This window comes from Xenopus laevis, chromosome 3S, assembly GCF_017654675.1.
Source record: "Xenopus laevis strain J_2021 chromosome 3S, Xenopus_laevis_v10.1, whole genome shotgun sequence".
Lineage (NCBI taxonomy): Eukaryota > Metazoa > Chordata > Amphibia > Anura > Pipidae > Xenopus > Xenopus laevis.
In genome coordinates, this window is record NC_054376.1 from 4,103,015 (window position 1) to 4,127,574 (window position 24,560).

General features: G+C 42.0%; 1 protein-coding gene across 2 annotated transcripts in view; it reads left to right on the forward strand.

Moving 5' to 3' along the window:
• The window catches only part of LOC108712551 (LARGE xylosyl- and glucuronyltransferase 1), a 190,200-nt gene that overhangs the window by 18,475 nt on the left and 147,165 nt on the right, over positions 1 to 24,560 (forward strand). Inside the window, exon 1 of one of the 2 annotated variants that reach the window (XM_041587895.1) lies at positions 1,844 to 1,972. The exons of the other annotated variant lie outside the window; for it this stretch is intronic. The gene's annotated coding sequence lies outside the window, so the exon portion shown is untranslated. Of the gene's footprint in view, positions 1 to 1,843; positions 1,973 to 24,560 lie in introns of those variants that run through there. 2 annotated transcript variants of the gene reach the window in all.

A 24,560-nucleotide genomic window follows, 5' to 3' on the forward strand; every position in this document is an offset into this window, starting at 1 on the left:
GTTAGAGCCTTAGATACTGAAAGCCTAGTTAGTATCCTCTCTCTGTCTTTCTTTATCTCTTTCTTTTTTCTCTATGTCTCTCTCTTTCGTTCTCTTTCTTGTCTCTTTCTATCTCCTTTCTATTTTTCTTTTGTTGTTTGTTTCTTTTACACCGTCTCTCACTTTCTTTCTTTCTCATGTTCTTTCTTTCGTTCTTTCTCACTTTCCTTTCTTCTTGCTTCCTTTTTTCCTTTCCTTTTTTCTTTCTTCCAAATCCTGCAGTCCCACAATTATGGCCTGAGATACAGACAGACTAGTTAGTATCCCTTCTGTAGGCTCAGAGCTCTAGGAAGCAAATCATAGTTCAGGGATCCAATTCCTGCAGGAGCTCGGGGTGGGGGGGTTAAGCTAAGAATCCGGGACTTGCTCACCCGCCGGAGTATTGGGTCAATGCACAGGTTGAGCCCTAGGGAAAATACAGTTGACTGACATAATTAAGTAACTAATTCCACGGTAAATGTACAGATGTCTCCTGTTAACGAGATATTTCGCTTCCCACTCACTGACTCAAATCATTTCTCAGTGGCGAAATAGGGGAATGTTGTAGTGGGTTTTAATTTGGACTTTAAAATGGCATGATTTGTAGTAACAAAAAAATTTGGTTATTTAAAGGAGAAATTAAGCTCTTCATTTTTAGGTGGGCAAGAATTTTTTTATTGTCCTGCATCACTCAGGCTTGGAATGTCAATTGCTATCCAGTTGCTAGGGCTTCATTACCATAGCAACAAGGCAGTGGTTCAGCAGTCAGAATGAAAGAGGAATGGAGAGAGGATCTGAAATTAAAGATAAGCAATAATAAATAAAAATAAAACCTTTAATTGTTATATATGTAATATAGCTGCTTTGTTAATGATTTGGGGGGTCAGTGACCCCTGTCGGTCAAGATGGCATTTTTAATTGCAGTCTAGACATAGGACGAATAGCCTAAATAGCTTTAAAGGATAAGTAAACCTTTAAAATAAGTAAATGTAAAATTGATGAGAGTGCAATTCTAAGCACTTTTGTCTTTACTTTCATTGTTTATTTTCTTTTTATTCCAAGATATTAAGGGATACATGTGCTGTTAATATGAATGAATTTTGTTCCAACAGCGCCACCTGCTGGTCAGTTTCCCACCAGTCTGACCACCAAGTAGTCAAGGAAGTTGTCAGGAGAAAGAAAGAGGCTGCTCTGATGTTCTTCTGCTTAGGAAAGATTTGAGAAAGGTTTCTAATTGTTTTCCTAAGCAGAAGAACATCAGAGCAGCCTCTTTCTTTCTCCTGACAACTTCCTTGACTACTTGGTGGTCAGACTGGTGGGAAACTGACCAGCAGGTGGCGCTGTTGGAACAAAATTCATTCATATTAACAGCACATGTATCCCTTAATATCTTGGAATAAAAAGAAAATAGATAATGAATGTAAATGACAAAAGTGCTTAGAATAACACTCTTATCAATCTTACATTTACTTATTTTAAAGGTTTACTTATCCTTTAGTAACCTTTATGTTGCCTTTTGAGAAACCTTAGAGAAAGTCCATCTTGCTGTGGCTTATGGGAGCTGTAGTTCGCAGTGCAAGGGAGAGCGGCCTACTCACCATCCCTGCTTCAGAGAGGCAAAATAAAACCCAGAGAGCTATATATAGATATTGTAATGGCTGCAGGGTGCCAGCAAATGCAATGTAACACCTTCCCTACAGCCAAGTGACAAATGAAATGGGCGCATTTGTGCCTGGGTGTCTGGCTCCCGTCCCTCACAGACTGGCACCGCTTCTCCCACCCCAGCAATTCGCCTTCAATTAGAAATGACACAAGTGCAGCCGCAGATCCCTTGGCAGAGGCACTGGGCCCCGTGATTTCTGCTTAGCTGGAAGATCAATGGCACTTGCAGTTTTTTTAACACGGACAGCAAATTGAGAGCCCCCGACTCGCTCAGCAAACTCCTCGGGAAAGGGTAGGTGGGCATGTTGTGGTGGGGTTGTGTATGCTGTGCTGGAAAAAGTAATGAATGGATAATTAGGTCCATTTTATTAGCAGATGCAGGAGGGAGGCACTGGGAAAGGAAAGAAAAACAGCTCAGTTGGTCTGCAAGGCCTCCATGCCACCCTGTGACCAATGCAGAGGACTTTGAGAAAGAGCCACCAGGACCCCATATAGCCTTGCCCACCTGAAAGTGGAAGGGCCTGACATTATACTCAAGACTGACACCTAAAATCATGGGGCTCCATATTAGTTAGCAGGCCCTAGCCAACCAAGGGACCCCTATTATTAGTCCACCAACTATCTGGGCTCCTAAACAAAAAATGTCTATTCTCAGTCACACCCCCTATCTGCTCAGCCATTCCCCATTAGACCCATGAGTTGCCTGAACCCCCCAACCAACTCACCTTTCAAGCCCTTACCCTTTTGGGGCCCATGAAATAGACCTTGAGGCCTCACAAGCCCCCCCTCTGACACATGGCCTCTATTTGTCTACAAGATGCTCCTGTCCAGTACGTGTTCTGATGCCTATGATTGTTCTAATACTCTGATTACCTGGTTACAGGTTGGTTTTGCTTGGTGAGGGTTCTCATGTTCTGATTGGTTTCAGGTTGGTCTAGCTGTGTTGATATTGGCTAGCGAATAGTCTATCCCTCTTAGTGTTCTAATATTCAACTTGGCTACCGGATAGACTATTCCAAAAACTGTTCTAATGTTGGTTAGTCTAGCCCTGTGAGAGTTCTAATGCACTGATTGGCTACAGGTTATTCTAACTGGCTATTGGCCAATCAAAACCTCTAGGTGTCCATAATAGGGTTGACTTCTGCTGAGTGGCAAACTGGGCGAATGTGAGCCTGGTGACGTCAAGGGTTGTCCTGGTGATGTTGGGGGTGCATAGATGATGCCATAGGGCGGTACTGGTGGCAGTCTAGAGTGTGCTTGTGTCATTGGGGAGGTGGGGTTATGAAGTGGTGATCGCGATTGGCTGATATCTGTACCATTCAAATTAAAGCCCTGTCTGGATTTCCTGATTTGAAAATCTAGACAGGCAGTTTTCCCCCCGGACAGGTGACAACCCTAATCCATAATGGATACTGGTTTGTCCAGCCCTGTGAGTATCTAATTGACTACAAGATGGTCAAGTCCAGTTGGTGTTCTAATGATCTGAGCTGCTTCCAGTTGGTATAGCTGGTATTGGTTGGTGTTCTTATACTGGCTATGGCTTGGTCTAGCCCTGGAAGTTCTCTGATAGACTACAGGTTGGTTTAACCCAGTGAGTCTTCTTGCAGATGGTTATAAATTCGTGTAATGCCTCCAGTTTAGAAGTTGCTTACACAAAGATATGACTAAGAGAATGATGAGAACAGGCATTGGAATACAGGGGTAAATTAGCTTAATAATGTCGTTGTGCAGTTTCCCAGATCATAAAACGGGAGTTTTATTTTTATTGCATGTGCTTTATTCCCACACTATCTAAAATATTGTATCTTGACAATTTCTACTTGGTATACAACTCAGATGGGCGCCTGTAGTGTATATGAATGACTGCCTGCAGAGGTTGCACTCATTAGCGCCTCAGCTAGCGCACAGTGCCACAGGTAAGGGCGCAGTTTCCCACTGTTACCATTGAATACATTAATACTATACAGTATATTCAGATTGAGAGCATTTACTTATTCACTGCTCATCTTGTAATTTACTACTGCCTTAACAAGCCGTAAAGCCATAGTGCCCATCATTTTCAGGCTCTGTTGGAAGCAAGGTGAGAGTTGGGGAGGTAAAAATGCATTTCGGGGTTCTGGGAGTCGGTGAACAAAGTCTTCTCAGCTTTGGTGAGAAGCCAAATACCCTGCGGTGATATCTTTGCTTCAATCCCACCCACTCACAGAGATGGCCTCCAAGGTAGTCTGCTCAATTCTTGGCCATAAACTGGATGAGGACTTGAGTGGGGCATGGGTGGAGAGATTTCAAGTTAGGGTCAGTTGTGGGCTGGAAAAATGTGAGCCACTCAACCATACAGAAGTCCAAGGAAAGATAATATGTTGGAACTGAGAAGTAGGAGAAGAGGTGTGCTAAAGAGAAAGAAGAGGACTGTTACAGGTAAGAGGCCATGATTAGTGTGGGTAAATGGATCGTACAGGCAAGGAGGGAACAAGGGCTGAGAAATGAGCAGCTAATCTGGGTGGAGAGAGAGAATGGAAGCTTGGGGCATGAGAGATAGGTGGAGAGGAGAAGAGAACATGAGGCCACTGTCAGTCAGAGGAAGGACAGGTCAGATTTGGAATGTGTGGTGGCAAGAAGATTATGTAGAAAGAAGTAGAAGATAATGAAGTGTGAGTAAAAGAGAAGTCTTAGGGCATGAGTAATAAATGAAAAGGGTGTGTGGGGACTGTTGGTGGTAGGAATGTGGGTCACAATTTTCATTTCATGACTCCTTTGCAGCCATAATTTGGTCAGGACCCCGCTTGCCATAAAAAGTGACCCCCTTGAACGCAGGGCCTGTCTTGTCATAAAAAGTGGCAAAGGGGCCATAACAAAAACATTACCAGTAGTTCTGCCATAGTTCCAAGAACAGCTAAGGTTTTAGGCAAACAACCTTTAGGACGGGCTTTTAGGAGTGTCTGGGAAAGCAAACACGAATTTGTTCCCCACTTTCACGTAACTGGTCTTCAGGTTGGGTTCCGAAGCTTCTGCTCTCAAACTTCCTCGGTGAAGGCCAGTCCTTTATTTTGGAAACCACTGGTAGAGATACAATTAAAACTGCATAAGAAAAGGGTGGGAGAACGGAGGGTTCATGTGGGTAAATTAGTGGGAGTAAGAGAGGACAATTAATTGAGGAAAAGGTAGTGGGATGAATTTACTGATACATTTTACTATTACCATAGCAACCTTCCAATCTTTTCTTTCATTTTATAACCAGAAATAATACCTAATTATAGTTAAAGATATTAAGGTGGCATTTACTGTAACTAACGGGCACATCATGGCAATTCCTCTATCCATTGAGCATTTGGCAGCTGTACTTTGCTTCAGAAGGTGACTTAAACCAGGCATTTTTAAATGTCAGATGACCACCACTCTCCAGGTTGCCCTGGCAACTTCAGTATTTCAGGGGAATTCTGGATAGCCCAGCAACGTTAAGAAAAAAAATAGAGAGTTTTGCTGAGTCATTCAGGTGCTTCTCCTCATGAATGATGATGTTCAACTCTGGTTAGAACATCTGTTTGGGGAACATGTCCTGAGGTCACCTGCCCTTATGTTGTCAGGCACAATGTAAGTTCCTACACAGCTTGCATCAAAATGGCATCAGAGACCCTAAGGAAACATCTAGTTTTAAGCTTCTGGGTTACCCAAATCTGTAGTCCATTTAACCTTCAAGGTGTGCTGGATTTATGATAGGGCATCCTATTATAAAGAAGTGTCTGCTGTCCCCTGAATACATGTTCCTGGTGAGCCTGAATCCCCTTGAGCATAACTAGATGTTTGTAGCCTACAATATGGCATACATGTGTGTGGGGTGGTGTCGAACTGGGGCCTTCCAAAAAAGCAGTTGGCTATGGGTCCACCCTTCCTTGCTTTCCAGTTTCCATTTATGTCATGCCTTGTTCTCTTGGCATTAGACCCACTCTTCTCCGCATTAATTGTTTTAACTGTTCTTCTTTGCCTTCTACCTCTGTTTTTTTATTTCTCATCTCTTTCTTCTTCTCCTTCTCCTCCTCCATCTTCTTTTCCTCCTTCTTCTTCTTAATTTTCTTCTTCCTCTCCTTCTTTTCCTCCTTCTTCTCCTTCAACATAAGGACCAATGCCTGGGATAATCAAGAGTTTTAAGGTGGTTGGGCAATTGAATACTAGTAGGGAGTGTGCAATTCATTTTTACCCACAGTAACCAGTGTTGGACTGGCCCACTTGTATACCAGGAGAACTCCCGGTGGGCCCAGGTGTCAGTGGGCCATCTTGCTTCTTACCTTTTAGCATATTTCATGGTCATATCCCTATTTTTAAAGTGAAAAAAATGCTTAATAATGGAAGAATATAGTAAGTAGATATAAAAGAGAATAAAGGTTGAGTGAGGAGAGGAGAAATAATAGCTTGTGGGGCCACAGAATAAGGTCTTCTGGTGGGCCCTTGGCATTCCAGTCCGACACTGACAGTACCCACCTGCTGCTCTGACCCAACCAAGACTGTAGTCCATTTTTTCACCCAAGCCTCACCCAAACAGCTCTGCCCATAGACGTCTCTTCTAAAAGCTTCCTGCTAACTGTGACATCAGAGGGAAAACATGGCCGCTTCATGTTCTACCCTGGTCAGTCCATTCCTTAGCATAGTAATGAGGCTCCCACTGACTAGATGAAGCGTGATATTAAAAAACAGAATGTGCTGCCTTTAATGCAAGTCTTTCATTGCTCATTACAGAATATAATTAACAGCTGTTAATGTGGTTTTATCACTGCATTATGGTTTCACACATTAGGTGGCTGTTTACTTGGATTTTAAGAAAATCCATTCCATTAATATAGAAGGAACATCAAATCTTATTATTTCAGCACAGAAATGCCAAATTTCCAAAATTCTATTGAACTATTTATTTTTTGCTTCTAGGGCAGGGGTGTAGATTGGGTAGTACTAATGTTGATATAATACTGGTTGGGTAGTACTGATGTTAATGTAGTACTGATTGATTTCTCTATTTTACGTATTGCCCTCTTTCCCTACTGTCACTATCTTAATCTACCTTCCCTGTGATGCCCTACTGCCACTACCTTGCCCTACTGTCTCCATCTTGCCCTTCTGTCTCCATCTTGCCCTATTGTCTCCATCATGTTCTACTATCTCCATCTTGTTCTACTATCTCCATCTTGTTCTATCTCCATCTTGCCCTACTATCACCATCATATCCTGCTGTCCCCACTGTCTCAATCTTGTCCATCTTGTCCTACTGTTTTGTGCTACTGTTTCCATCTTGCCAAACAGTCTCTATCTTGCCCTACTGTTTCCATCTTGCCTTACTATCTCCATATTGTCCTACTGTCTCCCATCTTGCCCAGCTGCCTCCACCTTGCCTTGTTTCTTTCTTGTCCTGGATGCAACATTTTACTCTTGCCATCTAACCTCACTATCTTGTCCCACTTTTGACTTCTACCCCAATGTCACCATCTTGATCTACTTCCTTATCTAACTGAAATCTTCCCCTTTATGTTGGGCTCCTGATCTTGATGCATTGCCTGAACTCTATCTGCTCTTATTGCTATGGATAATTATCTCAGAGAACAGCATTGAGGCGAGGGCATACAATCTATTTGCCCCCAATAATTTAAATGTGGACATTATGGCTGCTGTCTGCGTATTTCTCTAAACGCACCTTTCCAATTATAGTCCGCCTGGGGCCGGGATGCACCGCCGTTGCTGCGGTATAAATAATACTGGACAAGCAAGTAATGAAACCTTTCTTATGGGCTGATGAAGGCCACATCACTCTTGAAGGAATGCTATGGCAGATACCCTAGTGTGCTTTCTGTTTTCCTCGTACTTTTTCTCTTCCCATTTTCCAAGCTAGAAACATGTATTTTTTAAGCCAAGTTTTCATTGTAACATAAAATCCTTTTAGCGGCTACAAGCATCTGGGAGATGGTGAGAGTTTGAGCTTTAAGCAGCAACAAAGCACCCAGAATGGTCCATTCTTTCATACAGGCAGGGCTTGAGATGGGCTGCACGTTTGCATTATCTGAAATCCACCCTTCAGAGTACACCAGCTGGGGAGCATGGTCTTCCCTCTAAGTGTTGTGTATTTATAATTCCCATCAGTCAATGGGCCTTCAGGGCAGTGGAGTAACAAGTAGAATAAAGCCCCAATGAAACAAAAATGTGCTGAATACACAAAGTCATGGCCATGATCTTTACAGAAGAAGCCTCATGATGGTGACCATACTGGGGAGCCTGCAATTGGTTGTGAGACCTGCAATTAACACCTTCTTCTGCCCCTTACACCAGTGCTGAGCACAGTTTATCCATGTGTTACAGGTGCAATAATCCTTGTATGGTTTGCCAGTGTTACTGGTGGCCTCTCACTCTCCAATCCAACACCATTGACTATAAGGACTAAAATGGATACTGTTGTCTTGGCCAACAACACCCCCTGGTTTATTCAGGCAGGGGGTAAGAGGTCAGGACACCTCCAGCCTTACTCATTTTCAACAATCAAAACACAGTACAACCTTCCAACACCAGACAACACTAAATTGGGTTTTGAGTCCTCCTTTAAATGCCGGCGCCCACATTTTGTTGAGATAAAATAATAAAGGGCAGAATGGGGTTGATTGGTGTTGTATATACCTTATATGTATATTATTCTGGAAGAAAATGCCATGCCATCATGGCTCCCCTTTCATCTCCATCTTGTTAATTATAAAAATCATGTTTAGGATTCGTGTGATTGCGGCTTTGCTGTGTTTATCAAGCGTCTCGTAAAATATGCGATGGAAAAGGAGACTAGTTAACCTTCTGTCTATGTAAGCAGGTCTCTATTTGTATAGTGCTAATAACCATAACAACACGGGCACCAAGGCATAACTACACATAAATAAAGAAGAAACGTCCATATACAATTCATATGCAGTGGCGCAGAGAACATCGGATATGCTCCACATATATTTTATATATATGATTGAGACAGTAGTACATAATGGAACCAAAAGGACAAAAAAGAAGACGGGAGGGCAAGTTGGTAACAGTAGGGCAAGATGGCGGCAGCAGGGCAAGATGGAGACAGTAGGGCAGTTAGGGGGAGATTTGGGGTGAGTGCTTATTTGTACCCTGGGTACCCCTGGAACTATAGCAGGGTGACTGTTACCCCAATGTTTCTATATATCTGTAACCTTGTTATGAGCTAAGGGGCCCAGTCTGAAGGTCAGTTAGGGGGAGATTTGGGGTGAGTGCTTATTTGTACCCTGGGTACCCCTGGAACTATAGCAGGGTAACACCCCAATGTTTCTATATATCTGTAACCTTGTTATGAGCTAAGGGGGCCCAGTCTGAAGATCAGTTACGGGGAGATTTGGGGTGAGTGCTTGTTTGTACCCTGGGTACCCCTGGAACTATAGCAGGGTGACACCCCAATGTTTCTATATATCTGTAACCTTGTTATGTGCTAAGGGGCCCAGTCTGAAGGTCAGTTAGGAGGAGATTTGGGGTGAGTGTTTATTTGTACCCTGGGTACCCCTGGAACTATAGCAGGGTGACACCCCAATGTTTCTATATATCTGTAACCTTGTTATGAGCTAAGGGGGCCCAGTCTGAAGGTCAGTTAGGGGGAGATTTGGGGTGAGTGCTTATTTGTACCCTGAGTACCCCTGGAACTATAGCAGGGTGACTGTTACCCAATGTTTCTATATATCTGTAACCTTGTTATGAGCTAAGGGGCCCAGTCTGAAGGTCAGTTAGGGGGAGATTTGGGGTGAGTGCTTATTTGTACCCTGAGTACCCCTGGAACTATAGCAGGGTGACTGTTACCCCAATGTTTCTATATATCTGTAACCTTGTTATGAGCTAAGGGGTCCCAGTCTGAAGACCAGTTAGGGGGAGATTTGGGGTGAGTGCTTATTTGTACCCTGGGTACCCCTGGAACTATAGCAGGGTGACTGTTACCCCAATGTTTCTATATATCTGTAACCTTGTTATGAGCTAAGGGAGACCTGCCTGAAAGCCCATCTTGGATCCCCCTATAAACACAGAGGAGTTGCAATCCTCAAGGTCTCTAACGCTCTAAAAAATGTTGACAATATTCCGACTCTTGCTATGGTTTCTGTAGTCCATTTACAGCACGGACATGGCTTTAATGAGCCGTGTGAATGGAGTTATATCTCATTTTCACATTTTTTCACCGACATGAAAATATTACATGATGTAGTTTTTTTTTTTTTTTAGAGCTTACAGAGGTTCTCTCAGAGGCCAGCTGCTTAATGGGAAAATACTGAGGCTGAAGAAGCATAGATGCACAATGATGGAAGTTCTGACTTATAAGCCATTGCAACAAAACATCATTCATTTAATTATGTAACTATGTAACAAGGTCTGTCAAGAAAGCAACAAAGTAATTTTAGTGACCTTTCTGAGAGTTGCAGGCCCAGAGCATTCCTTCTCTGTATATTTGTATTTATACATATGGGAGGAGGGAGGTGCCATATTGATTCCCTTAGACAGTACAGTATGAGGGTATAGCTTATTGTGTGCCCAGAACATTCCTTCTCTGTATATTTGTATTTATACATATGGGAGGAGGGAGGTGCCATATTGATTTCCTTAGACAGTACAGTATGAGGGTATAGCTTATTGTGTGCCCAGAACATTCCTTCGCTGTATATTTGTATTTATACATATGGGAGGAGGGAGGTGCCATATTGATTCCCTTAGACAGTACAGTATGAGGGTATAGCTTATTGTGTGCCCAGAACATTCCTTCTCTGTATATTTGTATTTATACATATGGGAGGAGGGAGGTGCCATATTGATTTCCTTAGACAGTACAGTATGAGGGTATAGCTTATTGTGTGCCCAGAACATTCCTTCGCTGTATATTTGTATTTATACATATGGGAGGAGGGAGGTGCCATATTGATTCCCTTAGACAGTACAGTATGAGGGTATAGCTTATTGTGTGCCCAGAACATTCCTTCTCTGTATATTTGTATTTATACATATGGGAGGAGGGAGGTGCCATATTGATTTCCTTAGACAGTACAGTATGAGGGTATAGCTCATTGTGTGCCCAGAACATTCCTTCGCTGTATATTTGTATTTATACATATGGGAGGAGGGAGGTGCCATATTGATTCCCTTAGACAGTACAGTATGAGGGTATAGCTTATTGTGTGCCCAGAACATTCCTTCGCTGTATATTTGTATTTATACATATGGGAGGAGGGAGGTGCCATATTGATTCCCTTAGACAGTACAATAAGAGTGTATAGCTTATTGGCCAATATCTCAGTAGGCTTTTTTCAGCCTTCCTTTGGACCAGCTAGACATTGGGTAGTACTTATCTGAGCAACAGGGTGTTTGATGGGCATGTGTCTTTCTTTCAACACCCAATTAAACTTGTTAAACTGCCATATCTGAAAATGTAAATGTATGGGAGGATAGTTCTCCTTTAAGAGTGCCAAGGGCTGTATGTCATTGGCTATAAAAAGCCGGCAGTACTAGAGTATAAATTGCTGCGGCACGAGCCATGTTAAATGGGATAAAGTTAATTACTGGGCGACCCCCATACATTTCTGAGCGCCTCTATGAAATATATAACCCTGATTAAATCTTCAGCGGTTGTAATTGTCAATTTATCCGCCTCCCCAGCCTCTGCGCCATAAGATTAAAAACAAATAAAGGTGGGATGATACCATCAACATTCCCAATGCGTTTCGCTCATACCTGCTTCTGCACCGACATGTAATAACTGCAATGGGCCCCACTATCCCCCCTCCCCCGAATAGGGGAACCCGAAAAGAAATGAGCTGCAGTTTTATCTGCCTGGAGCTGCCACTTCTCCGTAGCTGGAGTCGGAACATCGGGCCCCCTCCTCGGCGCACGCAGAGTGACCTCTCTAGCCCAGATTTGTTCTTGGATGGCAGGAAATTGAAATCCATCATAGAACTTCACTAGGGAGCCGGAAAGTACAGAGTAATGAAGCCTTCCAAGTGGAATGGCCGGAGTTATCGCAGGGAAGGAGAGCGTCAGCTCCACTCACAAGGGAGAAGCACTCACTTGTCTCTCAATAGTAACCCTTTCTGTGATCTATTTTATAGGAGTAGAAGCTTTATATGGGTGGTAGGGTATGTCTTCCATCCATTTGACCTTGATTTAGTATGAGGGTATAGTTTACGGTTTGCCCAGAGCATTCCTTCTCTGTATATTTGTATTTATACATATGGTAGGAGGGAGTTGCCATATTGATTCCCTTAGACAGTACAGTATGAGGGTATAGCTTATTGTGTGCCCAGAACACTCCTTCTCTGTATATTTGTATTTATACATATGGGAGGAGGGAGGTGCCATATTGATTCCCTTAGACAGTACAGTATGAGGGTATAGCTTATTGTGTGCCCAGAACATTCCTTCTCTGTATATTTGAATTTATACATATGGGTTGAATCCCTTACACAGTGCCCTTTATTGCTTTATATCTGTCCTGTGTATATTTGAGTCATGAGAGACTCAATTTATTTTTCCCCTTTCTGTTCTTTTCCTTGCACTTTATGTTGAGCCGCCTCTTCCCTAGCTCTCCCCTGTAGTCTCTTAAGCCCCTCCCTATAATTAAATATCTCTCATTCTATTTGAAGGTCCTAATATGCTGTTATTTAAACCAAGAATCATCTCAGTTATCCTTCTCTGGGCAGTTTATTTTGAGAGTTGTATCTTCCCAGGGTTGGATTGTCCTACCAGGCACCATGAGCTCTCCTCTTAAACCCAGGATTTAATGTGCCTTCTAATCTACCCAGTGTATTGGCTTAAATATCCTGCCAGTACCATGTATCTCCCTTAAACTAGGGCTAGAAGTTGGCCTGGGGCAGTGGTTCAGCTTGAAGGCCAGTTAGGATGAGATCTGGGGAAAAGGCCTATTTGTTCTCCAAGATACACCTGGAAGACCATCTTGAAGGTCTTTTAGGGTAACACTTAACTCATGTCCTAGATATAGGACCTAGATATTCAAACTACATTGACTGACGTTTACGTGATGAGAAAGCCCCTTTCCAAATGTAGGACCTTCAAAGAGAGGCTTGAAATAAAAAATTGTCCCAGCCTATAGTTTAGGCCAAACCACACCCCCCTTAGATAACCCACATCCAGATATGTCCCTGATCCACGTGAAGCCCCATTTTGCAATATTTGGAGATCTCATCTATTTTGGGTCTGAGAACCTAGACTGTTCCAATAAAATATGGTCAACCAGTGACAGATCCCCATAGTTCTGGGGCTTATTGGTATAAAGGATCTAGTGTTGGGAAGGAGGCAAGACTAGGGTGGGTTGGTGGTAGACAGACGTGCCAGATATATAAATATATTTTATCTCATTAATTGTAAAGTCCCAAACTTGAGTCAGTTTTTCCCAACAAAAACAGTTTTACTTTATTATTGTTGTCTTTTCCCTCTGTCACCCATTGGCTGAAATGTTCTGCTCAGTTAGTAGAAGAGCTTCTGGTTTTGTAGAGCAGGAGACATGATCACCGCTCGCCATAAAAGAACAAATCAAATATCCCGTGACCATGACAACTGTCAAACGTGGCTTGGGGTGACATGTGGCCACTGTCAGTTCCTAATGGACAGAGACACCGAAGAGGACACATTGGCTCCGACTGGGTCACTGTGGGTTAAAGGGGGTCGTTCTGCAGATACAGTGAGGACACTCAATTGAGAGCTTTGATTTAAGACCACTGGGCCCCCGCCCTTTCTAATAATACATATAGAATTGGCCCAATAAGCAAATAAGGGGAGGTGGCTGAAATATTTATTCGGGGAGGTGGCCAATAGAAATTTTGGAGAGGTTAAAATGATATATGTTTATATCCAGAGTGAGGTAAGTATTTTTTGGGTGGGGCGGCTGATTGTCTCTAAATCTTCATTATTCTCAACCTATGGAACTAATTTCTAGGGATGCACCATGCCGAATCCTTCTGCCCAGCCGAACAGAATCCAAATCCTAATTTGCATATGCAAATTAGGTGCTGGGAGGGAACTCGCTCCAAAATCGATTCGGTATTCGGCTGAATATTTCGCAAAGGATTCGGGGGGTTGTCCGAATCCAAAATAGTGGATTCGGTGCATCCCTACTAATTTTAAGTGAAGTTCAGAGGATAAACCAACTCTGGGCAAACACGTCCTCAGTTCAGTAACGGATGGCAACCAATAAGGTATTTACTTTAGCAAGTTCATTTCTGATTGGTTGCTATGCTGAGGCAGTTTTCCCCAGTGAGCCCCAATTCTTTTAATATTTTAGGCCCGTTTTTTGCAAGGAGCGAGTCCACAAGTACCTTGTGGATAGCGTCAATGAAAGCAACAACTGCGTCCATTTTTGCGTGACTGCAATTGCAGTCATAAGTGGTGACATGGTGGCGGCCAACTTTTATCTAATTCTAACCTTAAAGGATAAGTAAACTTTTAAAACAAGTGAACGTAAAATTGATGAGGATGCTATTCTAAGCACTTTTGTAATTTATTTTCTTTTTATTCCAAGATATTAAGGGATACATGTGCTGTTAATATGAATGAATTTTGTTCCAACAGCGCCACCTGCTGGTCAGTTTCTGACCAGTCTGACCACCAAGTAGTCAAGGAAGTTGTCAGGAGAAAGAAAGAGGCTGCTCTGATGTTCTTCTGCTTAGGAAAGATGTGAGAAAGGTTTCTAATTGTTTTCCTAAGCAGAAGAACATCAGAGCAGCCTCTTTCTTTCTCCTGACAACTTCCTTGACTACTTGGTGGTCAGACTGATCAGAAACTGACCAGCAGGTGGCGCTGTTGGAACAAAATTCATTCATATTAACAGCACATGTATCCCTTAATATCTTGGAATAAAAAGAAAATAAATTATGAATGTAAATGACAAAAGTGCTTAGAATAGCACTCTCATCAATTCTACATTCACCTATTTTAAAGGTTTACTTATCCTTTAATTCAAATGAATTTCCGATTTTGTAAAAAAAACTAATTAATAAGAATAGATGTTCACATGGTATAAGGAATGAAGGAGCTTCATTGGCGACTCCTCCTGCGTCCCTTGAGCATGCGAGAATAATGTATCATTCCCAGTGCATTGTGGGATAGACTCTCTCCCTCGGCCGCCTTCCCCTTTATCTGCGCAGAAAGCGGCAGATTGTGGAGATTGAGAGCGGAATCCAATCACCATCTGGTCTTTTCCATTTCCCTTGGGGGGGGGGAGAATATCTGCCTGTCTCTGCTCCTTTACCAGTTTCTATAGCAATGCTCTAGTTAAACTACACCTTTCAGCACTCGGCTTTGCGCGAAATTCATCACAAAATCACTATTGTGAACAAACCAGCTAAGAAACATTTGGATACAGACAAAACTATCTTCTCCAACCTTTTTTGATTCTTGCCATCTCACCGCTTTAATGAACTAATTTATGACCTCATTCCCTCCCGTATTGATTAGCAATAACATTTTTCGATTCGGCCCATACAATCCGCCTCCAACGTTACAGCCATAATCATTCCCTCCCGCTCTCCATTCATTCTTCTGCTTCTGATCCCCTGCAACCTCCCCTCTGGATTCCCATTCATCTTTACTTACATGACAATTCCCCCAACGTTTATGACTTTGCACTTCTCATAACCTCGGCCAATATCTATCCTGAGCTCCCCTGCCCCGGATTAGTAAATTCTATTAACCCAACTACTGCTGAGCAGGAAATGGACAGATCCATCCACCTACAGTCACATCAAGGTTAATGACAGTATAAGGGAATCAATATGGCACCTCCCTTCTCCCATATGTATAAATACAAATATACAGAGAAGGAATGTTCTGGGCACACAATAAGCTATACCCTCATACTGTACTGTCTAAGGGAATCAATATGGCACCTCCCTCCTCCCATATGTATAAATACAAATATACAGAGAAGGAATGTTCTGGGCACACAATAAGCTATACCCTCATACTGTACTGTCTAAGGGAATCAATATGGCACCTCCTGCTCCCACATGTATAAATACAAATATACAGAGAAGGAATGTTCTGGGCACACAATAAGCTATACCCTCATACTGTACTGTCTAAGGGAATCAATATGGCACCTCCTCCTCCCATATGTATAAATACAAATATACAGAGAAGGAATGTTCTGGGCACACAATAAGCTATACCCTCATACTGTACTGTCTAAGGGAATCAATATGGCACCTCCTCCCATATGTATAAATACAAATATACAGAGAAGGAATGCTCTGGGCACACAATAAGCTATACCCTCATACTGTACTGTCTAAGGGAATCAATATGGCACCTCCTCCTCCCATATGTATAAATAGAAATATACAGAGAAGGAATGTTCTGGGCACACAATAAGCTATACCCTCATACTGTACTGTCTAAGGGAATCAATATGGCACCTCCTCCTCCCATATGTATAAATACAAATATACAGAGAAGGAATGTTCTGGGCACACAATAAGCTATACCCTCATACTGTACTGTCTAAGGGAATCAATATGGCACCTCCCTCCTCCCATATGTATAAATACAAATATACAGAGAAAGAATGTTCTGGGCACACAATAAGCTATACCCTCATACTGTACTGTCTAAGGGAATCAATATGGCACCTCCTCCTCCCATATGTATAAATACAAATATACAGAGAAGGAATGTTCTGGGCACACAATAAGCTATACCCTCATACTGTACTGTCTAAGGGAATCAATATGGCACCTCCTCCCATATGTATAAATACAAATATACAGAGAAGGAATGCTCTGGGCACACAATAAGCTATACCCTCATACTGTACTGTCTAAGGGAATCAATATGGTACCTCCTCCTCCCATATGTATAAATACAAATATACAGAGAAGGAATGTTCTGGGCACACAATAAGCTATACCCTCATACTGTACTGTCTAAGGGAATCAATATGGCACCTCCTCCTCCCATATGTATAAATAGAAATATACAGAGAAGGAATGTTCTGGGCACACAATAAGCTATACCCTCATACTGTACTGTCTAAGGGAATCAATATGGCACCTCCTCCTCCCATATGTATAAATACAAATATACAGAGAAGGAATGTTCTGGGCACACAATAAGCTATACCCTCATACATCTGTATTTGTAATGCAATTAAATGCATGCTGTTCAGCCCGGGTTACAATGCAGAGGATTTAGTTAGATGCACATGGAGCAGTTGTACAATTGATGTTGTTCGGATCTTCAGTTTCCAGTATCCTCAGTGACCCAAGAGCCGTTGCTGGGAGTAGTAATTTTGCAGTCGGAACTGATGAATCCTTAGTCCACACTGATCTCCCAAATCAAGGCCACGGTGCAGAGAGGCTGTTTTTGCCAGATAATAGATTGTCTACTCCCTGCTATTTGCTGCTTTCCTTCATAAAAGTCACGGAACTCCCCGGCGGCTCGTAATATCCTCGCTGCACTGAATAGAAATAAAAGTACATTATAAAGCGGCGAGTGTCAGAGAGGAGTGTAATACAAATGGATTGAAGTGAAATGAATTGGCTGCTGGTGCGGCCGATTATATGTGTTTAAATGGCCGATGTAAAGCGAGGTAAAGTCTTATCCACTGACCTTACAACTACGTGACTCTATGAAATCTTATATGGCAGCACCGTTACAATGTTTACACGTAGTGGGAGGAGTATTGTCATATTGTATGTTCAAGGGCTGGATTATATTAAAGTGATAATGTCATACTTAGAAGTTTATGCAGCCTCTTTATATAGAAAATTAATTATAGGGTCTCACTGGTCTATAGGCCTTAATGTGCACAGAACTGTTCTATGATAGTGTTTTTCAGCAGCAGCACCTATTATCCCACTACTACTATAGACACATCTCTCCCTACTATACCTGCTATCCCACAGTCACACTCCCTTCCCAGAGACTATTATCCACTGTTACTATAGACACCATCTCTCCCTACTATACCTGCTATCCCACAGTCACACTCCCTTCCCAGAGACTATTATCCACTGTTACTATAGACACCATCTCTCCCTACTATACCTGCTATCCCACAGTCACACTCCCTTCCCAGAGACTATTATCCACTGTTACTATAGACACCATCTCTCCCTACTATACCTGCTATCCCACAGTCACACTCCCTTCCCAGAGACTATTATCCACAGTTACTATAGACACCATCTCTCCCTACTATACCTGCTATCCCACAGTCACACTCCCTTCCCAGAGACTATTATCCACAGTTACTATAGACACCATCTCTCCCTACTATACCTGCTATCCTACAGTCACACTCCCTTCCCAGAGACTATTATCCACTGTTACTATAGACACCATCTCTCCCTACTATACCTGCTATCCCACAGTCACACTCCCTTCCCAGAGACTATTATCCACAGTTACTATAGACACCATCTCTCCCTACTATACCTGCTATCCCACAGTCACACTCCCTTCCCAGAGACTATTATCCACTGTTACTATAGACACCATCTCTCCCTACTATACCTGCTATCCCACAGTCACACTCTCTTCCCAGAGACTATTATCCACTGTTACTATAGACACCATCTCTCCCTACTATACCTGCTATCCCACAGTCACACTCCCTTCCCAGAGACTATTATCCACTGTTACTATAGGCACCATCTCTCCCTACTATACCTGCTATCCCACAGTCACACTCCCTTCCCAGAGACTATTATCCCATTCATTATGCTATTCTGTTCTTTTGCTGGTACTAGGTATAGAATAAAAGGATAATCTTATTACTGATTGGAATGTTCATACAGGGGAGGTGGAAGACACACTATTAGCTTGTTGCTCTAATGCTCTAATTAAAGATCAATGTCAATTTACACAGTTCTGACAACTGTTTCTATTAGTTGATTTGTGTATCCGTTACTGTGACATGGGAGTAAGTGTATCTATTCTGTATGTCGGACTGATAGTTGATGGGGATAATGAAATGAAAGAGAGACATTTGGAGATAATTGACCCTTATGGAATTGACTCAGGAGGAAGAAAAGAAGGAGCAGAATATGTTATAATAAAGGTAATAGTGATGTGATTGGATAAGGGGTAGATGTTCAGGAGATGCTGCGACTGTGATTAAGTTATTCTTGTTTATGTCAGTATTTATTTGTTTTCTCAGGGGTGCACAGTATATCATAAAGGGAAGACACAGAAGATACAGGTACAGGGGAACTCAACCAAAAAAAAACTGTTTCTTTTTTTGCTTAAAGAAAGAAAATTTCATTCTGAGCAACTTCCCAATATCCGTTTATTCCTCATTCTCATTAAATGTGGGTTTAAAGCCATTGGTATTGACAGCCGTGTCTGCTCGGCTGTTTATGTTCTCTTCACTGTTGGTTCTGACTCCTGAAGCAATGTAGGAAAAGCCAGTTGATTGACAGACCTTCAGGAGAACTGACCTTAACTGGATGAAGCCACTGTCCCCAATGAAAAGCATTGAAATCCACCTAAAAGTCTCTGAAATTCTCCTAAAAGGCAACACGGCTCTAGGACTGGGCCTGGGTGGAATGGGGCGTATGTTTGGACCGATGGGGCGTGTCTGTGGACATAATGGGGTGTGGCTAGAATATAACTCCAGTAAGCAGTTCCATGGTGCATAGATCCCTAAAATTACTTTAAAGGGGTTGTTCACCTTTGAGGTAGCTGTTAGTATGATGTAGAGAGGGATATTCTGAGTCAATTTGCAATTGGTTTTCATTTTTTATCATTTGTGGTTTTTGAGTTATTTAGGTTTTTATGCAGCAGCTCTCCGTTTTTCATTTTCAGCAGTCTGGTTGCTAGGTTCCAAATGACCCTAGCAACCGCATATTGATTTGAATGAGAGACTGAAATATGAATAGGAGAGGCCTGAATAGAAAGATGAGGAATAAAAAGTAGCAATAACAATACATATGTAGCCTTACAGAGCATTTGTTTTTTTAGATGGGGTCAGGGACCCCCATTTGAAAGCTGAAAAGAGTCTGAAGAAGAAGGCAAATAATTAAAAAAAAAAAAGATTTTTTTTCTTTAAAGGGATCCTGTCATCGGAAAACATGTTTTTTTTCAAAACACATCAGTTAATAGTGCTGCTCCAGCAGAATTCTGCACTGAAATCCATTTCTCAAAAGAGCAAACAGATTTTTTTATATTTAGTTTTGAAATCTGACATGGGGCTAGACATTTTGTCAATTTCCCAGCTGCCCCTGGTCATGTGACTTGTGCCTGCACTTTAGGAGAGAAATGCTTTCTGGCAGGCTGCTGTTTTTCCTTCTCAATGTAACTGAATGTGTCTCAGTGGGACATGGGATTTTACTATTGAGTGTTGTCCTTAGATCTACCAGGCAGCTGTTATCTTGTGTTAGGGAGCTGTTATCTGGTTACCTTCCCATTGTTCTTTTGTTTGGCTGCTGGGGGGGGGGGGAAGGGAGGGGGTGATATCACTACAACTTGCAGTACAGCAGTAAAGAGTGATTGAAGTTTATCAGAGCACAAGTCACATGACTTGGGGCAGCTGGGAAATTGACAATATGTCTAGCCCCATGTCAGATTTCAAAATTGAATATAAAAAAATCTGTTTGCTCTTTTGAGAAATGGATTTCAGTGCAGAATTCTGCTGGAGCAGCACTATTAACTGATTCATTTTGAATAATTTTTATTTTCCCATGACAGTATCCCTTTAAGGAATGTGCCGGCCCCAGCCAGAGGTGTAAATAGCAAACAGAATAATCCACGGTTTTACATGGGTGCCATGTGCATGGGTGTGACTTATAACCCACCGAGAAACAACACTATTAATAGGGGTCTGGTGGTATTTAAAGAAACAGAATTCTGCTTTGTGCTGCCAGCGACAGGCAGATACTGATGACATTCCTGTGCCGGGCGTCTATTTCTGTCTTGTTCTTGTACTCACGACTAGGGGACGTTAGGAGAGAGGTAAGAAGACACTGTGGGGGTTTACTCACAAGTTGAGAGATGTTTATAGCAGGGCTGGAACTAGGAGTAGGCAGGGGAGGCATGTGCCTCTGAATGGGTGCTCACAGAGCATGCTGGGAGTTGTAGTTGAGCCTAAACACTACACATTGAGGATCAGTGGTTTCAAGAAAATGCCAGATTCTCACAGGGCAAAGGATGGATAAAGAGTGTCTGAAACCAGAGAGTGTGGGGGATTTAGGGGTTATTAATAGGCAATATATAGATATTTATATGGGCACTTGGGAGAGTCGCCCTATGGAACATATCCAATCATGATGGGCAGGACTGGTTTTACCAGGACTTGTTAGAAAGATACAAATGATATAGAAATGATGGTTTCTGTGGGGCTCATCTGTTACTAGTTACTCCAATGGACCAATCAGATTGTGTTGAGGAATCGGAAAATCTATTAGTGACCCCATCATGAATATCCGGGCAGTGTTTAGTGTTTAGAACCAACGGAATATTCTTATTAATATCACAGTATAATGAAGTTCTGTGGGAGAGAGACTCTGTGTACCTCCTGATATCTCCATTAAAATCGGCCGCTCTTCATTTGCACTCGTTAGAAGTGGCTAATTGCTTAATTAGTCATGACAGCGTTGCCATTATTCTCCGCTTTTACTGTCTATCAGTCCTTAGTTCTGTGGCTTTGGGAAAAAAATAGCCATTATTATCAGCAGATTGGCCACTCAGTGTGTCTTCCAACTGCATTGTTGCACTGAAATGACTTTGGTTTTACTTGCTCTTTTTAACCCTACTGCTTTTAAGTCACATTTGGCTGTTTCCTAAACTGACGGCAAATATGTTGATGTTTTTCCCCAGTGTGATTTGCTGGGGTCGTCCTCGTCTGCTTTCAAATTATACTGTTTGCATCAACTTATTACTCGCATGTAAATAAGGGAAAGTGGGAACTCTGCAGATTCGAGTTAGAAAAATATGGTTCAGGCAAAGTAGAAATGTCTATTTATGTCACCGGAAAACACTGATGGAAGCAAAATGTTAGACACCTTCTGCTGGTAATTTCTTTAGGTCTAATGATAATGTACGGGGTAATAGTTGGTATATTGTACAGTAGGACAAGATGGTGACTGTAAGGCAAGATTGGGACTGTATGACAAGGTGGAGACAGCAGAGCAATACGGGGACTGTAGGGCAAGATGGAGACAGTAGGCAAGATGGAGACAGTAGGACAAGGTAGAGACAGTAGGACAAGATGGGGACTGTAGGGAAAGATGGAGAAAGTAGGACAAGGTAGAGACAGTAGGACAAGATGGGTACTGTAGGGAAAGATGGAGACAGTAGGAAAAGATAGAGACAGTAGGATAAGTTGGTCACTGTAAGGCAAGGCGGAGACATCAGAGTTAGATGCGGACTGTAGGGCAAGATGGGGATGGTGGGATAAGATGGACAAAGTAGGTCAAGATGGAAAGAGCTGGGAACGATAGTGATTGTAGAGCAAGATGGAAACCGTAGGAGAAAATGATGACAAAGGGCAAGATAGAGAAAGCAGGTTATGATGGAAAAACTAAGGCAAGAGGATGACAGGGAGATAAGATGGAGACAGTAGGACAAGATAGTGATAGTGTACAATGCTTGTGACAGTACAACAAGATGGTCACTAAAGAGGTAAAGATGGTGACAGGACAGCGGGATGGAGAAAGGAGGGCAAGATGGAGACAGTAGGGCAGGATGTAGAATGTAGGAAAGTCATGGAAAAAGTAAGACAAGATGGACAGAGTAGAGAAATGATGACCGTAAGGCAAGATGGAAACCATAAGAGAATATGCTAACAATAGATGGAGAGAGTTGGTAAAACAGGGGCAGTAGGATACGATGGTGACAACAGGGTAAGATGGAGATAGCAGGACAAAATAAAAGAGTAGTTGGTTACTGTTGGAGAAATGGAGACAGCAGAACAAGATGGTCACAGTAGAGCAATATGATGGCAGAGGGAAAAGATCAAGAGAGTTTGCTACTGACAGTAGAACAAGATGGTGAACATAGGACCAGATGGTCACAGTAGGGCAAGATAGAAAGAACATGTCAAGATGATAACATGGAGCCCATTTTATTGGTTATTAATATATTAAAGGGTTTTTAAGTGAACTGCATAACATATATACAGTAGTCTGTTTTGGGGCCTGCTGAATACAAACTCTATTGTTTTTTCGAGTGCCCATGCAAATGACGTAGAGATTAGTTCCACTGTCGTTGAGGAAGCCAACCTTGGACATTACATAGGTGAGGGGGTGGGCAGCATTCCTGGTGGCATTAGCAATTCTTGGCGTTCAAGTTAGAACATATTAAATTAATATTCTGGGTGACTGCTCTATTGCTTTAATAGAATGCTTTCAATGCTAACAAAAAAAAGACTGTTATGAGTTACCCTTTAATCAACACATGTATTATAATCAAACTGCTTTGTAACTGCAGAGATCTCCCCTGGGCCCCTAAATCACCTCTTAGATGCGGTTATAAATGGAATACATTATCTGTCCCACTTAGATGATTTTAAAGAAATTCTTGCAGCATGAGGAGTTACTGTTAAACTGCTCGTTTGTGCTGCTGATTTACTGTCACGCCTCTCCGAGCAAAGAACTTCCCTTCCAAGACACAGACGAATCCATTCCAGAACATCATTAGCTTTGGCTCCAAGTCCATTGACCCAGGCTTCAATATAAGGTTCTGCATCAAGGACTCTGGCAAGGGAAAGCCATGACAATGAATCAGATGGTTGCTGTTGTTATACGGCACAGATGCCATAAAGGGCTGGAACAGTCTCTAGACCCCAAGCCTTTCTGTTCTTATTATCATCTGTGAATTTTTTGAGGTGTGATTTGGTAGAAGATAAGTGAGGACATCTTCAAGATATTGTGTTGTTAGGGGATCATCACTCAGGAATTATGACAGGTGGAATGTGGAAGGAGATAAAGGCATCATCAAGACATCACGTTGTATTAAAGATTAGTTATCAGGAATTGTAAGGGTGGTATGTGATAGAATATAAGGATTCCATCTCCAAAACATTATGGTGTTAGAGGTTTATCACACAGGATTTATGCCTGGTGGAATATGGGAGAAGATAAGAAAGACCTCTCCAATACATTCTGTTGTTTTAGGCAATATCACTCAGGAACTATAATAGGTGGGGCTTGAGAGAAGGTATGGAGAACATCTCCAAGACATTGTGCTTTTAGAGCATTGTCACTCAAGAGTTATGAGTGGAGGGATGAGGGAAAAGGTAGGGAGAACATTTCCAAGCCATTATATTGTTAGTGCATTGTCACTCAAGAGTTATGAGAAGAGGGATGTGGGAAAAGGTAATGAAAACATCTCCAGAACATTATGTTGTTAGAGGTTTATCAAACACGAATTATGAATGGTGGGATATGGAAGAAGACAAGGAAGACGTCTACAATACATTGATTCTTTAAGGCAGGAGTGCCCAGACTTTACTAATGTGAGGTCTACTTTTAGTGATGTTGTCCTATTATGATCTACATCCATAATAGCATTGATAGCATTCTATTCTATCAAAAACCGTACTTAAATATTGATTTTTAAGATTGCTATGTTTACAAAAACAACTATTTCTTCTGTAACCTTAACATAATAAATATCTGAATGAAAAACATGATATAGGAGGGTAATTTAGTCAAGCCATTTGTGGACAGTGTCTTGAGTTCTTCTGATCAACAGCTAAAGGTCTACTGGTAGATCCCAATTTACCTTTTGGGGACCACTGGTTTAAGGGAACATCACTCCGGAATTATAATAGGTTGTTAGAGCATGGTCTCTCAGGAGTTATGAGAGGAGGGATGTGGGAGAAGTAAGGAGAACATCTCTGAGATGTTGTTAGATGAATATCACCC